Genomic DNA, 16,758 nt, shown 5'->3' with positions numbered 1-16,758 from the left:
AATTTTAAAAAAGTTTCCTTATTGTTCATTGATAGTATACAGGAATGCAGTTGATCTTTGTGTGTTGATTTTGTATTCTGCAACTTTGACAAATTGAAGCTAATAATCTTTTGGGTTTCTACATATATGATCATGTTATCTGTAAACAGATAATTTTAGTTTTTTATTTTTAATACAAGGCATGTATCCCTTTTAAGCTGCTGCTGAATTCAGTTTGTACTTTGTTAAGGGTTTTTGCATAGTTATTCACAAGGAATATCAGTCTGCAGTTTTCTTGTATTGGCATACTTTTTTATTGTGCTTCACTTGATTATGATTGACAGATGTGGCATTTTACAAATTGAAGGCAAGACCCTCCACCAGTAAGTAGGTTATGGATTGCTCTAATATGATACTTTATTGTGGTGGTCTGGAGCTGAACCATAGTTATCTTCGAGGTATGCCTGTAGTATCTTTTTCTGGCTTTGGTATTGGATTATGTTCATTATATAAAATGCATTAGGAATTGTTCCTTCCTCTTAAGTTTTTTGGAAGAATTTGAGAAGGAATAGTGTTTATTCTCTCAATGTTTGGTGGAATTCACCAATGATGCCTTCCTGTCCTGGGTGTTTTTAGTTGGAAGGTTTTTGATAGCTGATTCAATCTCCTTACTAGTTATAGATCTATTCAGATTCTCTGTTTCTCTAAGTCAGTTTTGCTGGATATTTCTACTGTGTTTCTACGTACTTGTCCATTTCATGTAAGTTATCCAATTTGTTGATATATAGTTATTCAAGAAAATGTTAGCAAACCAAATGCATCAATGCATCAGAACAGTCATACACCATGATCAAGTGGGATTTATTCCAGAGATGGAATGATGGGACAATATTTGCATATCAGTAAATATATACCACAAAAGGAAGGATAAAAATTACACAGTAGTGTCTATAGATGCATAAAAATCATTGGATCAAATTTAGCACCCATTAATATTAAAAACTATCAGCAAAGTGGGAATAGGGTGAACATTGTTAAACATAATAAAGGCCATATATGACCAACCCACTACCGCATCATATTCAACAGGCAAAAACTACAAGCATTCTCCTTATCGGGAACAAGACGAGGTTGTCTACTTTCACCTGTTACGTACAACAGAGTACTGAAACTCCTAGCCATTGCATTCAGACAAAAAGAAGAAATAAAAGGCATCCAAATTGGAAAGGAAGAAGTAAAATTGTATTTGCAGGTGACATGATATTGTATGTAGAGAACCCTGAACATTCCACTAAGAAACTACTAGAACTGATAAGTCAATTTGACCAAGTAGCAGGATACAAAATTAGTATCCAGAAATCAGTTGCATTTTTATGTGCCATTAATGAACTATCAATAAGGGAAATTAAGAAAACAATACCATTCATGATTATTTCAAAAATAATAAAATCCCCAGGAATAAATCTTACCAATGATGTATAAAAAGACCTGTACTAGAAGATTATAAGACACTGAAGAAAGAAATTGAAGAAGATATAAGTAAGTAGAAGCACATACCGTGTTCATTGGTAGGAAGAATTAACATCATTAAAATGTCCATGCTACACAAAGTAATCCATAGATTCAGTGTAATTCCTCTCAAGGTTCCAATGACATATTTCATAGAACTAGGACAAATATTGCAAAAATTCATATGGAATTATGAAAGACCCTGCAAAGCAACAGCAATCCTGAGAAAAAACAAAATTGGTGCTAAAATGCCACCCGGTAGCAAACTATAAGGTCGTAGTAATCAAAGCAGCACGTTGCTAACATAAAAAGAGACACATAGGTCAGGGGAACAGAATAGAAGGCCCAGAAATAAATCCACACCTTTATAGTCAATTAATTAATTTGACACAGATGGCAAGCACAGACAATGGTCTATAGATAGTTTATTCCATAAGTGGTGTTGGTAAAATTGAACAGGTAAGTGCAGGAAAATGAAACTAGACCACCTTCTTACTGTACACACAGGAATAAATTCAAAATGGATTAAAGACTTCAATTTTATACCCCAAACCATGAAAATGATAGAAGAAAACATAGTAAAATCTTGGACATTGCTTATAGCAATATTTTGTTTGATATATCATCTAACGCAAGGGGAATAAGCACAAAAAAACCCAAATGCACTATATCAAACTAAAAAAAAATTCACATCAAAGGAAACCATCTACAAAATAACATTTTGTAAAACAACCCACTGAATGGGAGAACGTATTTGCTGATACATCTGTATTTCAGATATATCTGAAACCAGAATTTATAAAGAACTTATAAATCACCACCAAAAAAACCCAAACAATCCAATTAAAAAATGGGCAAAGGATCTGAATAGACATTTCTCCAAAGAGGACATACAATGGCCAATAGACACATGAAAAGATCCTCAACATCATTAATCATCAGAGAATCTCAAATTAAAACCACAATGAAACATCACCTCGCACCAGTCAGAGTGGTTATCATTAATAATTCAACAAACAAGTGCTGGCTAGGATCTGGAGTAAGGGGATCCTTTTTCATTGTTGGTGAGAATGAAGATTGGTGCATCCACTATGGAAAGTAGTATGGCATCATTACCTTAAAAAATTAAAAGTGAACCTGCTTTATGATCTAGTGATTTCCTGTCTGGGAATTTGTGGGAGCGACTTTCCTTGTTCCCCCCGCGTGCCACAGATGAAAGTAAACGTGACAGAGATATGATATGATCTGCTTGGGGAGGAGAGGTGGCCAGTTTCCCAGAGGAAAAAGGCCTTGAGCAGTGGCCAGTTTCTCAGGGGAAAAAGGCATTGAGCCCCTTCCTCCGAGGGCTTTTATTGGGTTGTAATACAAAGAAATACAGGGTGGCAAGGATCAAACAGTAGATAACATTTAAAAAAAATCTGAGGGCTTAGTCTGAGAGTCTGTCAGGAAGAGAGTTTTTAGGGTTTCCTGCTTGAACCCTTAACATATGAATGAAAGCACTCTTAGCAGAGCAGATTGCACAGGTTTATCAGGAAGTCTTTGTGATGCCAGATTCCCCACCCCCACACGCTCTAGCAAGGCAAGGAGCTGGACCCCTCCTGATCAGGTATTCAGGATTAAGGGGATTAGAGCCAGGAAGCACTTCTCCCAGAGGACTTGGGGACTCGGGCTATCTCACATAGCCGGGAGGCATGAGTCCATTGCTCGCTCTTTGTTGCAGCCCCTCTAACCCAGTCCTTCCATGATGGCTTCCCAAGTGATTGTGTCTGGCCTAGGTTGCTCCTCCTCTGAGGGGTCTTACCCCTCAAGGACTTCTGACCATACTTTGGGGGCAGGGAGGAAACTGAGGCAGTGTTTGCTACTGGAGACAGGCTTTGTCTCATGCGGCTCGAATTCCAGAGGTCACTTGTTCATCCTTAGCCACAAGGGGTAGACTTACAATTCCTGAAACCAGGCAGAGTGGTCCACAACAGGAATTTATCAGAAGAAACCGGAAACATGAATTCAAAGTACATTAGCACTGCTATGTTCATTACAGCATTATTTACAATTGCCAAGATGTGGAAGCAGTCCAAGTTTCAATCAGTGTGTGAGTGGCTAAAATTAATTTGTATTTTTTATTGGTATAATATAGAGAAAGCTTATTCAAACATTTTATTTTTTTCCCTTGTCAGCACTTAAATTCATTATTCAGAAAATATAAGGGTCAATTAGTATAAGTAAACAAAAAATGGTCAACATGCCTATTTTTTAAAATCAGACAGCAGTTAGGAATTCAGTAAGGCAGAAGTCATGTTTATGATGTTTAAGAGTCTTTAGTCTTCTTGTCAGCTGTGATTTAGTGAGACTAATACTTTACTAATCTTCAGTTCTTGGCAGTGCCTGGAATCTGTTCAATTTTCAAAATATTTTGCTTAACATATTTACTGTTTTTGAAGTATATTCAGTATCTTATTTATATTCAAAGTGTAGATTATAATTCAGTTGGTTGTTCCTCAAAAGTACAAAAAGTTTTTTCCAAGTAGAGATTTTCCATTGTATCTCATAGAAAGCAAATTTTTGAGGGAGAGATTCACTGTCATCTTCCATGTGTTAGTACTGTAAATTTAGCTTTCACTTCAGATTTTGGCTTCATTTTAGAGTGAACTTAGTAGGCTCTTGGTATCCACTTGGAGCATATGTGGTGATTACTTAACATTTAAAACTTAGAATAATTATTGCATTAGCTATAATTTACTAATACATTGGTTCATGTTGTTAACTTTATTAACTTTAATGTGTTTTTTTAAAAGCATTTCTAAAAACTGAATTGATCTTTGTTCCTCCTTGAGATCCTTATCATGGTCTAGGTACATAGAGCTTGAAAGGTCACATGATACCTGACATTCTTTTAATAATGAAAGTCTAACCTTTATTTTAAAGAGTATTGTGGAAAGAAAGAAAGAACTCCTACCCTTTGTGACAGCATGGATGGAACTGGAAATCATTATGCTAAGCGAAATAAGCCAGGCTGTGAAAGACAAATACCATATGATCTCACCTTAAAGGGGAACCTAATGAACAAAACAAACAAACTAGCAAAATATAACCAAAGACACTGAAATTGAGAACAGGCTGACAGTGACCAGAGGGGAAAGGGGAGGGAATTTCAGGGGAAAAGGGTGAAGGGTTTGCAGGAATAACTCTAAAGGACACATGGACAATAACAAGGAGGGGTGGGGCCCTGGCTGGTGTAGCTCAGTGGATTGAGCCACGGGCCTGCGAACCAGAGGATCGCAGTTCGATTCCCAGTCAGGGCATATGCCTGGGTTGCAGGCCGGTTCCCTGCAGGCTAACTCTCAGCAGGGGACGCATGAAAGGCAACCATACATTGATGTTTCTCTCCCTCTCCTTCCCCTCTAAAGATAAATAAATAAATAAATAAAATCTTTTAAAAAAAAAGGAGGGGTGGGAACGGGAGGGAGGTGGGGAGGGTTGGGGGGTGGGCTGGGATGGGGGAGAAGGAAGAAAACTGTATTCAAACAACAATTTTTTAAAAAGTATTGTGTATGAGTAGCTGGTTATACTCTAAGGTAGCTTTTTATGTATTAGAACCATTTTTGTGGTGTTATATCATATACTCAAAATATGAATAAATCATGATCAACAGAAACATGATGGCAAGTTTGTATAATTTACTAATTTTGGACTCATTAATTTGGCCAAAATGGAGTGATGATGGGGGTTTAATCTATTATAATATTTCTGTGAAAGTTCCACTGTAAAATTATATTTTAACAAATATTTTTATTGGTAAATAGAATCAGTTGTTTTCTACTTGCTTTTATCATGTTCATTTCTTTTTTCCATTGCATTTCTATTCTTTGAATGTAAATTAAAAAAAAACAAACAAACGTTAGTTGTAAGACTTACAAAAACATTTCACCAAGTCCTATTCAGTGATTAAAAAAGTCTTTTTAAAAATGAAAGTTCATCAGTGGCCCACAGACTTGTGTGAGCTTGCTTTCTTGTTTGTGATTTGGATTTTTCTCTGATGTTTGAATCTTGGTAACCACTCACAGTGCTTAGATGAACTTGATTCTAAGTTCAGTAAAATAAATCATCTGAGTCTTGACCACGAAAGAAAAAAGATTCCTTTCATTAAAAATTGTATAACTGATACCAAATGTATTTTATCATTATGAGCATGTAAATATTTAATTTATTTGGTGATTTTAGTAAGAGATATGTACTTTTTTTGATAGCTTAATTGAACTTAGCTCAAAGGAATGAATATTTCATTTCTGAATTTAAATCAGTGATGTTGCTTATCTGTGTGAACACCTGTGTTCATCTGCATGTATGGAGATGAGGTGTGAAAGTTAGTGATGATAGATTAAGAATTATTTGAAGTTGATGATGAGGGAAACAAATATTCCCTTGGAATTAGGAAAAATTCTACTTTATAAAAAAACAGATACTTACAAATTACTTAACATGTGCCAGATATAGTTTTAAGTAGTTTACAAATGTTAACTTAGGTAATTATCACAACAACCCCATGAAGTAGGTACTGTTAGTAGGAGTAGGTACTATTATTGTTTCATTTTACAAATGAGGTCACTGAAGTACAGTGTTAGCTTGTCCCAGGTCACACTGTTGTTGAGTGGTAAAGTCTGAATTTGAACCCTGGCCTCTGGCTTTACATCCTTTTGTCCTCTGTTGATGATGTCTTTTGTTTTCCAGAAGCATTGCTGATATGTTTATGTGCTTACTATGAATTATATTTGATTTTTGAAAGATATATTTTATATGACATTATAAAATTTTTATAGATTATTATTTATAATACTATGATGTTTTTAATTGAAAACAAACAACTGTTAAAAAAGAAAGTTATAGATAATGAAATTGACAGTAATCACTGAATATTGTTAGGAAGAAGGCTTTATCCTGTCAAGTAGATATATAATGAACACTACTTTACAACATTTTAAAAAATCATTAATATTTCTTCATAAATCCAATCAGTGTTGCAGATTTGTACTTGCTATCTGTTGAAAGTTTTTAAAAGCTGATTAATTAATTAATTAATTAATTATTTTTTACACCAGTCACTATATTTTTTAGTAGGGTGGATCATATATTGAACATAAGGCTACATTTTGCAACTTTTAATTGACTATGAACTTGCTTCTCAGACTTAGAACACTAAGGTATCTATGGGTCTGTACCAGGGAGTATATGAAGCTACACAATAAAAGTATTACTCTTTTAAAGCACCATTTCTACTAAAAGATTGGCTGGCATGGAATACTAAGTAATTTTATTGCTCAGCATTTAAGAAAATTTATTTATGTTAAAACTGAATGATTCTGAAGATAACAGGCAAAGAATTTTATAATAATGTTTCTACCCTATTTTGAAGATAAATCAGTTCATTCTGTGGAAAAGTTTCAGGAGTGCTTGATTGTGTTTGAAGTCAGTTGGTGTCTTGGAAAGTTCTAAAATAAGTAAATAACTAACATAAAATACTGGTCATTAAAGTTGAGAAAGAGACCTCATTATTGGTCAGTCATTTGCTGTAGTATAAATATAGTACCCAAATGTTAATCAGTAAGCTTTGTTGGGCTGCTGAAAAGATTGTATTAAAGATAGTTAGGGGGTTATTTAATTTACAGAAAGTTGAACATGATATACCTTTAAATAGCTTGTTTCTTTAGCTTCTTCAGTTTATTATATGCATTCAGGCCTGCATATGAATAAAGAAACAAAGAAATACCATGGGAAAGATTAAAAGGGTATCAATTTGGAAACCTGTGTAGCCATTGTTTTTATTTCTTATATACCTAATTGATTTGGGTATAAACAATATAGATATAATTACCTTTAATTTCATTCTAAATACTGAGAATAGGGCTTGAATGTGCCACTTATTTTTTATTATTAAGTGTGGCCATTAAAACAGTTATCATTTGACTTTAGAGTGGCATGAATGTATTCTTAGAGTGTCCAGATGGAAATTGTGAATGTCAGGGAACATTTTAATAGGGTAATTTGGGGGACAGCAAATTAAATACTAATTTTCATGCTTCCCTGGAGTATATTTTTTGTGTGGAATTTCTTATCCAACAGCAGAGAGGAATATAAATCATTTATTCTGATCCAAAAATTAAATCAGAAAAAATATGATTTGATCTTTGTTTTTTTATTCCATCTAGACTTGACTGAATAAGAAAAATAACAATTGTTAGAATTGGCATAATTCTTAGGTTTTCATGTCCTTTGCCTAACTTTCTTGATTTATCACTATGTGTTGGTTCATTAAAGCATATTTAATTTATATCATCTATAAAACTGTGTAGATTGCAAATTTTTTATAACTTGGCTAATTACTTTTATAATGGAGAATATACTTACATAAAGTAAATTTCTGCATAATAAAAGAAAAAACACTCTAGCTTCTATAATCAGATTTCTTTACTTATGCTTTAGTAGATGAACCAGAAGTAGGAATTAAAAAGTTGGAGAGTATTTTTTGGGGGGATTCCTGACAGGAAACAAGAGTACTACTAAAATGTTGATGAGGGAAAAAACTATACACTGAGGCTTTTGGATATGTAATAGTAAACATTTGATGAATTACCAGATATTTGAGGAAAATTAGCAGTGCAAAAAAGAAGACCTGTACTAAAGCAAGCAAAGCAGATAACCCAGAAATCATAGTCAATGAAAAAAAAGTAAAATGAAAATTTCTGCTTAGAATTGAGGAAACATTGTATTGAGAAGGAGTAGTGAAAAAAGTTGTAGAAAATTGAAAATATTGCCAACTAAAATTTCTAGAGTCCCAAAACAATAGAAGATGTTAGAATCCAGATTACTAAATTGGCTCCAAAGCTGTTCTTAGAACATTTACTGACATAGAGGCTTGTATTTAAAGTTCATATGAATTTGAGGAGGTAGATCTTTGTGCTTCCATTAGATGGGCAATTGAAATTGAGGCCTCTGTATAAGGCCAAGGCTCTTCAAGATCATGATGCAATGAAAGAGAACTGTGAAAATTAAATTTTTTTAAAGATTTTTAAAAAAATTTATCTTAGAGGGGAAGGGAAGGAGAGAGAGAAATATCAATGTATGGTTGCCTCTTGTGCATCCCCTGCTGGGAACTGGGAACTGGCCTGCAACCCAGGCATGTGCCCTGACTGGGAATTGAACCGCGATCATGTGGTTCCCAGGCTTGCGCTGCAGGCTTGCGCTCAATCCACTGAGCTACACCAGCCAGGGTGCGAAAATTAAGTTTAACTTCTACCAGAGACTATAGGAGTTTTCTTCTCTTGGTAATGGGGTGTTGATGATGAAAAGTCTTCTCCAAAAATTTGTGACCGTAAGTCTGTCTTCATGTGGGTATGAGATTTTAATTTTTACCTAACTGTAGGCAGAGAAAATTATTTGAAAATAGTCAAATGTCTGTATTGCTACAGAGCACCTAGCAGAAGCAAAAGTTAATACTTTTTAGAGGAGTGCATCTTCAGGGTAAGACTTTTGTTTTGCCCATTGAAGCCTGAATGAAATGAAGAAAATTGTCAGTCATAAGCAAAGAATAAGCAGATAAAACAAACAGCAAAATTAAATTTCTATCAGATATTAAAATTATAAGATAAGACTGTGGAATAATATACATGTTTAAAATGCTTAACGAAATAAAATGGGGGATTAAAAACATGAGCAAGGAACAAAATGCTGTCAAGAAATACCAGGAAGATCTAAAAAAGAATAGAATTTTAAAAAAATTAAAAATACAACAATTAAAATTGAAAAACATTGAATGGCTTATAAGCTCAACAGAAAAAGAGAGATTTAGTGATCTCGAAGATAGATCTTAAAAAAACAGATATAGAAATATGAAAGAGCTATTTAGCAGCAGAAGAATAAATATGTCTAACTTACGTGAAATTGGAGTTCCAGAGGAGAATGAAGAAACTGATGACAATCTGTTTCCAAAGAAGGAACGACTGATGATTTTCCAGAATTAAAAAATGTGAATCATTAGATTGATAAAATTAATTTTAGAGGTAGAAAAATAACTGGATAATATTAGAGACAAAGGGAACTTAAAATAGTGAGAAATAGATTAGTTTCTAAAATATGAAAATTAGCAGACCTCAAAACTACAAAAAAGAATGCCAGAAGTCAGAAATCATTCTTCAAATACTAACAGAAAACATGTCATCCTACAAATGATAACTAGCAAAATCACTCAAAAACAAGGGCTTTTGAAACATTTTCTGGCAAACATAAGGTTGATAAAAATTTAAAATCTGGTTATACTGTATTAGTGAGCATGTTTAACATTGAGAATTCTTAACCAAAAAAATAGGAACCAATTTTTTTAAAGTAATTTGTCAATACCTCCTAAGTTTCAGTATGTATTATTTCCTAAGTTTCAATATGTATTATTTCCCTTATGACCTAGGAAATCTATCTATCGATTTGTGTGTGTGTGTGTGTGTGTGTGTGTGTGTGTGTGTGTATGGTGGGGGGGAAATGTATATACCTTAGTTTGTTGATCTTGTTTTGACTATGACATAACTGAAATAAAATTTTCAGGAAACAAAATTTACTCTTACTACATGCAGTACCACTTTGTCCATTTTCTTCCTTTCTCCCTTCACTCTTCACCACTCACTGTCTCTCTTTTTAAAAAACTGTTTGTTACCTTGACTCACTAATGGGCCTTTTTTATTGATGGGTTATGAACTGTAGTTTCAAAAACCCTACCTTAAAGAAACTTACACATTAAGTGCAAAAGAGACAAGGATAAGGATTTCATAACAGTATCATTTGTAACAGTGAAAAACTGGAAGCAATCTTAAGCATTAATAAATGGAAACTAGATAAAAAACCTAGTATATCCATATAAGGATTTTGAATTATACATCACAATAAATCAGTGATTATAATACCCATATTCAATGGATACACTTAAAAATATAATCCTTGTATAGAAAGGAAGGTGCAAAAGAATATATAAAATACATTTAAATGAAGCTTAAATGCAAAACCATACTATATATAGTTATATAGATATACACAGATGTAAAAATACATAAAGAAATCCATGGAAATGATAGACATCAAACTTAGGCTATCTCTGGGAAACAAATAAAAGTATTTCTGTTGTCTAGATACACATATATTTTTAAATAGTGTGGTACATACATATTTATTAAATATTTTACCTTTCTTTGTATGTCTAAAGTATTTTACAGTAAGTATTTTGAAAAGAGAGACTACAATAATGACAGTGAAATTGAGATTTCTCTCAGACAAAAGAGCAAAAAGAATTAAACATTATAAGAGGAAGTTGAAGACCTACCAAGTAGATCCAGGAGATCAATTATCTGTGAGATAGGAATTCCAAAGGTAAAAAATAGGTCCACATTGGGAAGCAGTAGATAATAAAATGGTAGAATAAGCTTTTCTTGGGACAAACAATGCCATCAAATAACATATACTAAAATCAACTTTCTGTTAAAATACTGTAAAAATTCTGAATTCCAAAGGTGAAAAAATCATTTCCAGATAAAGTAAATAGCCTTACTGTGATGGAAAAAAGAATCAGATTGGCATCTGATATTTCTTATGCAGCACTGGATACTAAGAAAGAGTGGGAATTGCTTATAGGATTCTGAGATAAAAGTGTTACGATCCTAAAGTTCTTTATGAAGCAGAAACTGTTTTTCAGGTACCAAGACAAAGTATGTATTTGTTCCAAAGGATTGAACTATTACACTTGTAGACTTAAATAAATTCATCTATTATTTGGAAGTACTTAAGCAAAATGAAATGAATCAGAATAAAGAATTCTGAACTCAGAAAAGGAAAGGTATAGACAAACCTTACAGATATCATGGGTTTGATTTTAGACCACTGAATAAAGTATCTGAATAAATTGAGTTGCAGTTATTTTGCTTGTGAAAGTTCATGCTTTCAGTATTTAAAAAAGCACATTTTTGAAGCACAATAAAATGAAGCACAACTAAACAAGATGCACCTATATGCGTTGACAGACAAAAGCAAACAACCAATGAAACTTACGGTTAAATATAAGACATTGTTAATAATGTACTTTGAAGTATAATATTACTTTAGAGAAAATATTCCTAATAAAATGAAAGAGACAAAGAAATGGCAGCTAGGAAATGAATTATAGATGACTTAATAATAAAACCTATAGACTAGTGGTAAAGTGGGGAAGTAAAAGAATACTATCCATGGCATAGTATGCAAAGATGTCTACTTCCAGAATTATAGGAGTGGATACTTTTTACTTCTTGGTATTTTTGAAGATTTATAGATGGAAATATATGTTAAAAATTTTGAAGACTTTTGTTAAAAGATGGCAAACGATGAGCTCTCCTAACTTTTTCTATTTGTGTTTGAAATGATTAAATGTGTCCTTTTAAAAATTAGACTGAAAAAATTTTTTAAAAATGTGTTTTTTAATTAGGCCTCTCTGTTCTTAAAAAAATCTTGCTGCATTGGGCAACAAGAAAGGGTAACATTGGTGTAGCAGATTTGGGGGAGTTCTATGAAGGTACAAAGGAGATGAAATGAGAGAAGCACAGAAACAAGAAGAGAGAAAACTACAATTGAAAGTGAAGTTTTTCCTCACTAGACTTCAAGGGACTCCATTTGTGTTGTTGACATTTTCAAAGATTTAGACTGCTCTATGGGGTAATCATCAGATTAAAAACTGTAATTAAAAACTGTATCAGTGGGGGTTCCCCCTTCCTCATTTGTGCAGAATGATTGTGTTCTGGGTATAGTATTTGTATCTAGGATAGAGTTGTGGCTTTTGTTTTGCAGATAATGATTTTGGAGAAAGCTTCTGGTAATGTATGGTGGGGTTGGAGAGAGTATCAGAACAGAGCCTGGGAACTCTACGAAGACATAGATAGAAGCGATGGAGAAGGAAAGAGAACATAGTTCCATGTATGCATTGAAATGCTCCACCCCAAAAGTAGTCTTCCTGATATTGACAATCTTGGGGGGTTCCAGCCTACAACTGCTCTATGATTATATGTTGTAAAATAAAGTGTGCCTCTTGATGTACTCCATCTACCCACATTCATCCTGAAATCAGTTCTCATTCAGGAAAATGGCTTCAGAGACGTACAGAGTGATAGATCTACTGGAGAAAACTAGGTAATTTAGATATCTCTAGAACACCATTCATAAATTTGAAATACTAAGGATCATCAGAAAACCAGCAGTACTAATAGAGTAAGAACTAGGAGAAAAACACTCCTGGAGCATAGGAATGATGTAAGCAGTAGATGGGACATAAATGTAACTTTTGTAGGCCATCATTAAGTATTTATTGACTTAGAAAAGAAATATAAATGGCTTAGAAAATGTAAACATATGCTCAAATTCACTCATTCTAAAAGTTCAGTTTTAAACTACAAAAGATGCCACATTTTAGAATAATTTGATAAGTAGATAGTAATGGTGAGGACACCAACACTTTCTCATAAATTTGTATCTTCAAAGACATTTAAGTGGATAAAACAGCTGAAAAAATGAGTGGGGTTCTTCTGAAAGAAGCAATCTACAGAGTTGTCAGAAACAAAAATCTGATTGTTAAAATAAAAAAAATTAAAAGTAAGGGCTGAAAGCTTAATGATTTAGAAGGAAAGTTGGGGAAACATCCCATAACCTAAAGATAAAAAAAATGAAAATAGTACATATGAGCAAATATTACGTCACATGGGGCATGGAACCAAATATTTTCATTTTCAGGGGAGATAGGAAGGGAGAGAATAATCAAAAATAGTAGAATATAATACCTGGATGCAAGGGAGTGTTACCAGGATATTTGAAAAGATGAATGAGATCAATATTATGTGAAAAGGTCAAGATATATTTTAAAAAGTTGAAAGAATAGTATATTTGTGCTCAAATATAAGCATGTTCAAATATGCACAAGAAAGATGAAAGGACATGAAATATTAATATGGTTTTATTAAAACTTTCATTAGGAACATATGTTTATTTAAAAAATGAAGCACTAAAAGTTGTGTTGGAGTGGAGTGGTGGGTAGGAGAGCAATGTGGTGGTAGCAGTGGTTACTTAAACCACTTCAGTTACAGAGTCTCAAGTCTGGTTTCCTTTGTAATATATACTTTTCTTTTACTTCTTAGCTGTCATCTCCTTCACTCACCATTCCTTGACCCTCATGGAAGGGTGTTCATACACTTCTCTTAACCTTCTTTTTTACTTAGACTATCAGAGCAGGAGTCTATCTAATTTCTTCATTTGCATATGGATTTTATGAGAGATGATACATATGTGGAGAATACTTTAAAGGAAGGATATCTTCTGGGTATTGCTTTATTAATAAAAGGTTAACATCAATCCAGCATCTTTTGTAGAATGAGCCAGGATGTAAATAAATTAAAATAATCAATAGCAAAGGGAAAAATAAAGAGAAGGTCATATTCAAGATTTTGAAGTATATTCTCATGAGATTTTGGGGGAGCTGAGAGTAGAAATTGCTCAGAATCAGAATACTAACATACAGTATAGTCACAGAGGTGTGAAGTGGTGTACTGGACCATCTAAAAGGCGCCATCCCTTTTGAGGAGATGGATATGTTCCTTGATCTCAATATGCCACATCTACTATAAACTTCTGAACCCTCCACCATCATTCAGGATGCATCTCTAATGGTTGAAGAAGTGGTGGAGGACAACACGGAGTGAGTGCCGGAGGATCCTTACCTGGGACAATTTATGGGAAGAAAAATCTTACAGGTATTCCTCTTCTTATATATATTACTTGGTTGCTGTGTTTGATTAGATAAAATAATTGTTTTTCTGGAGGGAATGGGGAGTGGTTAGTGGGGATGGGAGATGGGACGGTTGAGGTGGAGTCATCTTTTGTAAGTGTGTTAAAGAATTAGGAAAGAATATTAGCATCTTTTTGTATTTCTTTTTTGGCTCTTACACAAATTTTGCTTCATAAAAAGGAAGTTGTATCAGAGTTCTTGAATCACAGACTCACTTCTATGGTAATGAGATTCATAAGGAACATTTTGGTACATAGCATAAAGACATAATAGTATTAGCTAATAGCATTAGCAGCAACGTTTAGAAACCAGTGGAAAATGTGTAGATCTGTGAACTATATTGAGTTTTAAATATTTTTAATATATGTTTAAACATCTTATTTGTAATTAACTTGATAATGATCTCTTCTTTGGTTGTGTTAATTGGTTGTTTAACCATTTGACACTGACTTCTCAGGCATGAAATGTTTAACCCTGCTAGCAGTTTAATTGTTAATTAACTGGATCTCTTTAAGTCTTAAATTCTTGTTTTTGTTTTTGTTTTTTTCTCTAGAATAGCATAGACATTCCAAGAGCTCAGTGACTGGCTTCCAAGATAGCTCTAGTTTCGGTGCAGCTTTAAAATATTGTACAGTGATTTTTCTCTTCAAACCATATGTCAGGGAATTATGTAGAGATTTTCTACACAGATAGTTACTGAAGTTTTTAAAATGGTATTCTCAGTTGTGTTCCTGAAAATTTATAACTCTGCTGTGCTTTTTAAATGATAATATAAGTATGCACGAGTAAGTGGGGGGAAGTTGTATTTGAATACTTGAAGCACTTGGGAAATATACCTATAACAACTCAAGAGGACATGAACAAAAAATTGGCCAAGTGAGAATATATGTGGTAAAGTTTTCTGTTTTTGTTTCAGTGAAAATAAGTGTTACTAGATAATTTTGTGTCATTTTCTCTTCTGTTTTTTTTCCTTCAGCTTGGGCACAAAGAAAAGAGCTCTTTTATCCCATCTTTTCTCCAATCCATTTTTATTCAAGAAAGACTTGTTGAAGACTCCTTTGAGAAGAGTCTGTTTTGAAGAAGAAAAAGGAAATACTGTTGAGACAAGAAGGCAAACAGACCAAAAGGGTGATAGAAAAATGTATTTTTGTTGTGTGTGTAACAGCAATGGGAATTCATAAAGTGAACATGGAGAGCTGAGAAGGAAGAAAATGAAGAAATGACTGGATTTTGTGGGTCCTGAGGAAAAAATGTTGGCTATCTACTAACACCGAAAGACAGCTAATGCTTTAGTCCCAGGATTCTCTGTCTCTGCAGTGTGTAGTTATTATCATAAACTCTTTTTACTTTCAGAACCACCCCTTTGTCCTCTGTGAGTCATTGGAACTCTTGCTTCTGTTTCAGCAGTGCTTCCAAGGCTAAATGAAAAAATATATTGTCTGCCAAAACCTAAACAGTACATTTTGTTTATTTATATTTAGAACTTTGCAAGGTACCCTTCTTGTTTTTAAAATTCTGTAGAGCTTAGAGTCAACTATTGTAGGGGCTTCAATAAATATTATATTTTCAAGATGAAGTATAGCATATTCTGGTCAGTTTTTTAATTTACTATGTATAGAAAGCTTGATAAAACAGATTTTATTTTTTACATTTAAGTGATTGTTCAGTTTATGGTGTGTGATTATATGATTTGATGTTTTTCTTGAGATTTTAACATCTTATTTCACTGTCTATGATAAAACAAAATTAAAATAGTAAATATGTCATAATATTGCTACACATATTTTCCAAGTAACAAATTTATCTTGATTATTGGAAATTTAAGTGATTTATCTGTTTTATAGGGGAAACTTCTTACAGATTTGGCTTTTGTATGTTTTTTAAATTTAAGTATTATTTGTTTAAAATTCTTTTTAAATTATGTAATCATATTCTACTAGTCAGCTTTGCTTTGAAAGACAAGAGAACTTTTTTTTTTTGAGCCTAGAATTGGTTGTTTTAGTTCTCCAGGCTAATAATATGAACTCTGAACTGTGTTCCTAATACTTCAGTCTTTCCTTATTTGAAGGACTTTTAGAACAGGCTGTGATCCATTTTGAACATACTATCTCAATTGTTAAGAATGTGTTTTCCTGAGCGTTTCTCCAAAGAGGATTTCTTGATTGAAAGTCCTTCTCATACACTGCATTCTTTTAGTGCCCTCTTATTATTCAGTGATTATACATATATATGTAAGGATGTGAGTTTAACATGACATAGTCAGCTATACAAACATGTTTATCTCTGCATTGCTAGCAGTGACAAAAAGCTAGAAACACCTTTAATGTACGCCAAGAAGGAGAATGGTTGCAGTGTAGGAATTTGTGCAGCTCTTAAAAAATAGGTTCTGTGTGTGTGCATTTTTAAGGAATGTCTATGATGTTTTAATAAGCAAGGAA

General features: G+C 33.3%; 1 long non-coding RNA gene across 1 annotated transcript in view; it reads left to right on the top strand.

The window, feature by feature from the left end:
* LOC118992779 (uncharacterized) overlaps nt 1-15,868 on the top strand; it is a 34,249-nt gene extending 18,381 nt beyond the window's left edge. Inside the window, exons 3-4 of the long non-coding RNA XR_005067713.1 lie at nt 14,187-14,285; nt 15,297-15,868. This is a non-coding gene — a long non-coding RNA (uncharacterized LOC118992779). The remainder of the gene's footprint in view (nt 1-14,186; nt 14,286-15,296) is intronic.
* Nucleotides 15,869-16,758: the final 890 nt, after the last annotated feature.

The sequence above is a fragment of the Sturnira hondurensis genome, unplaced genomic scaffold (assembly GCF_014824575.4).
Source record: "Sturnira hondurensis isolate 20B ecotype Veracruz unplaced genomic scaffold, ASM1482457v3 Scaffold0008380, whole genome shotgun sequence".
In the NCBI taxonomy this organism is placed as follows: domain Eukaryota; kingdom Metazoa; phylum Chordata; class Mammalia; order Chiroptera; family Phyllostomidae; genus Sturnira; species Sturnira hondurensis.
This window is presented reverse-complemented; position numbering and strand designations above follow the sequence as displayed.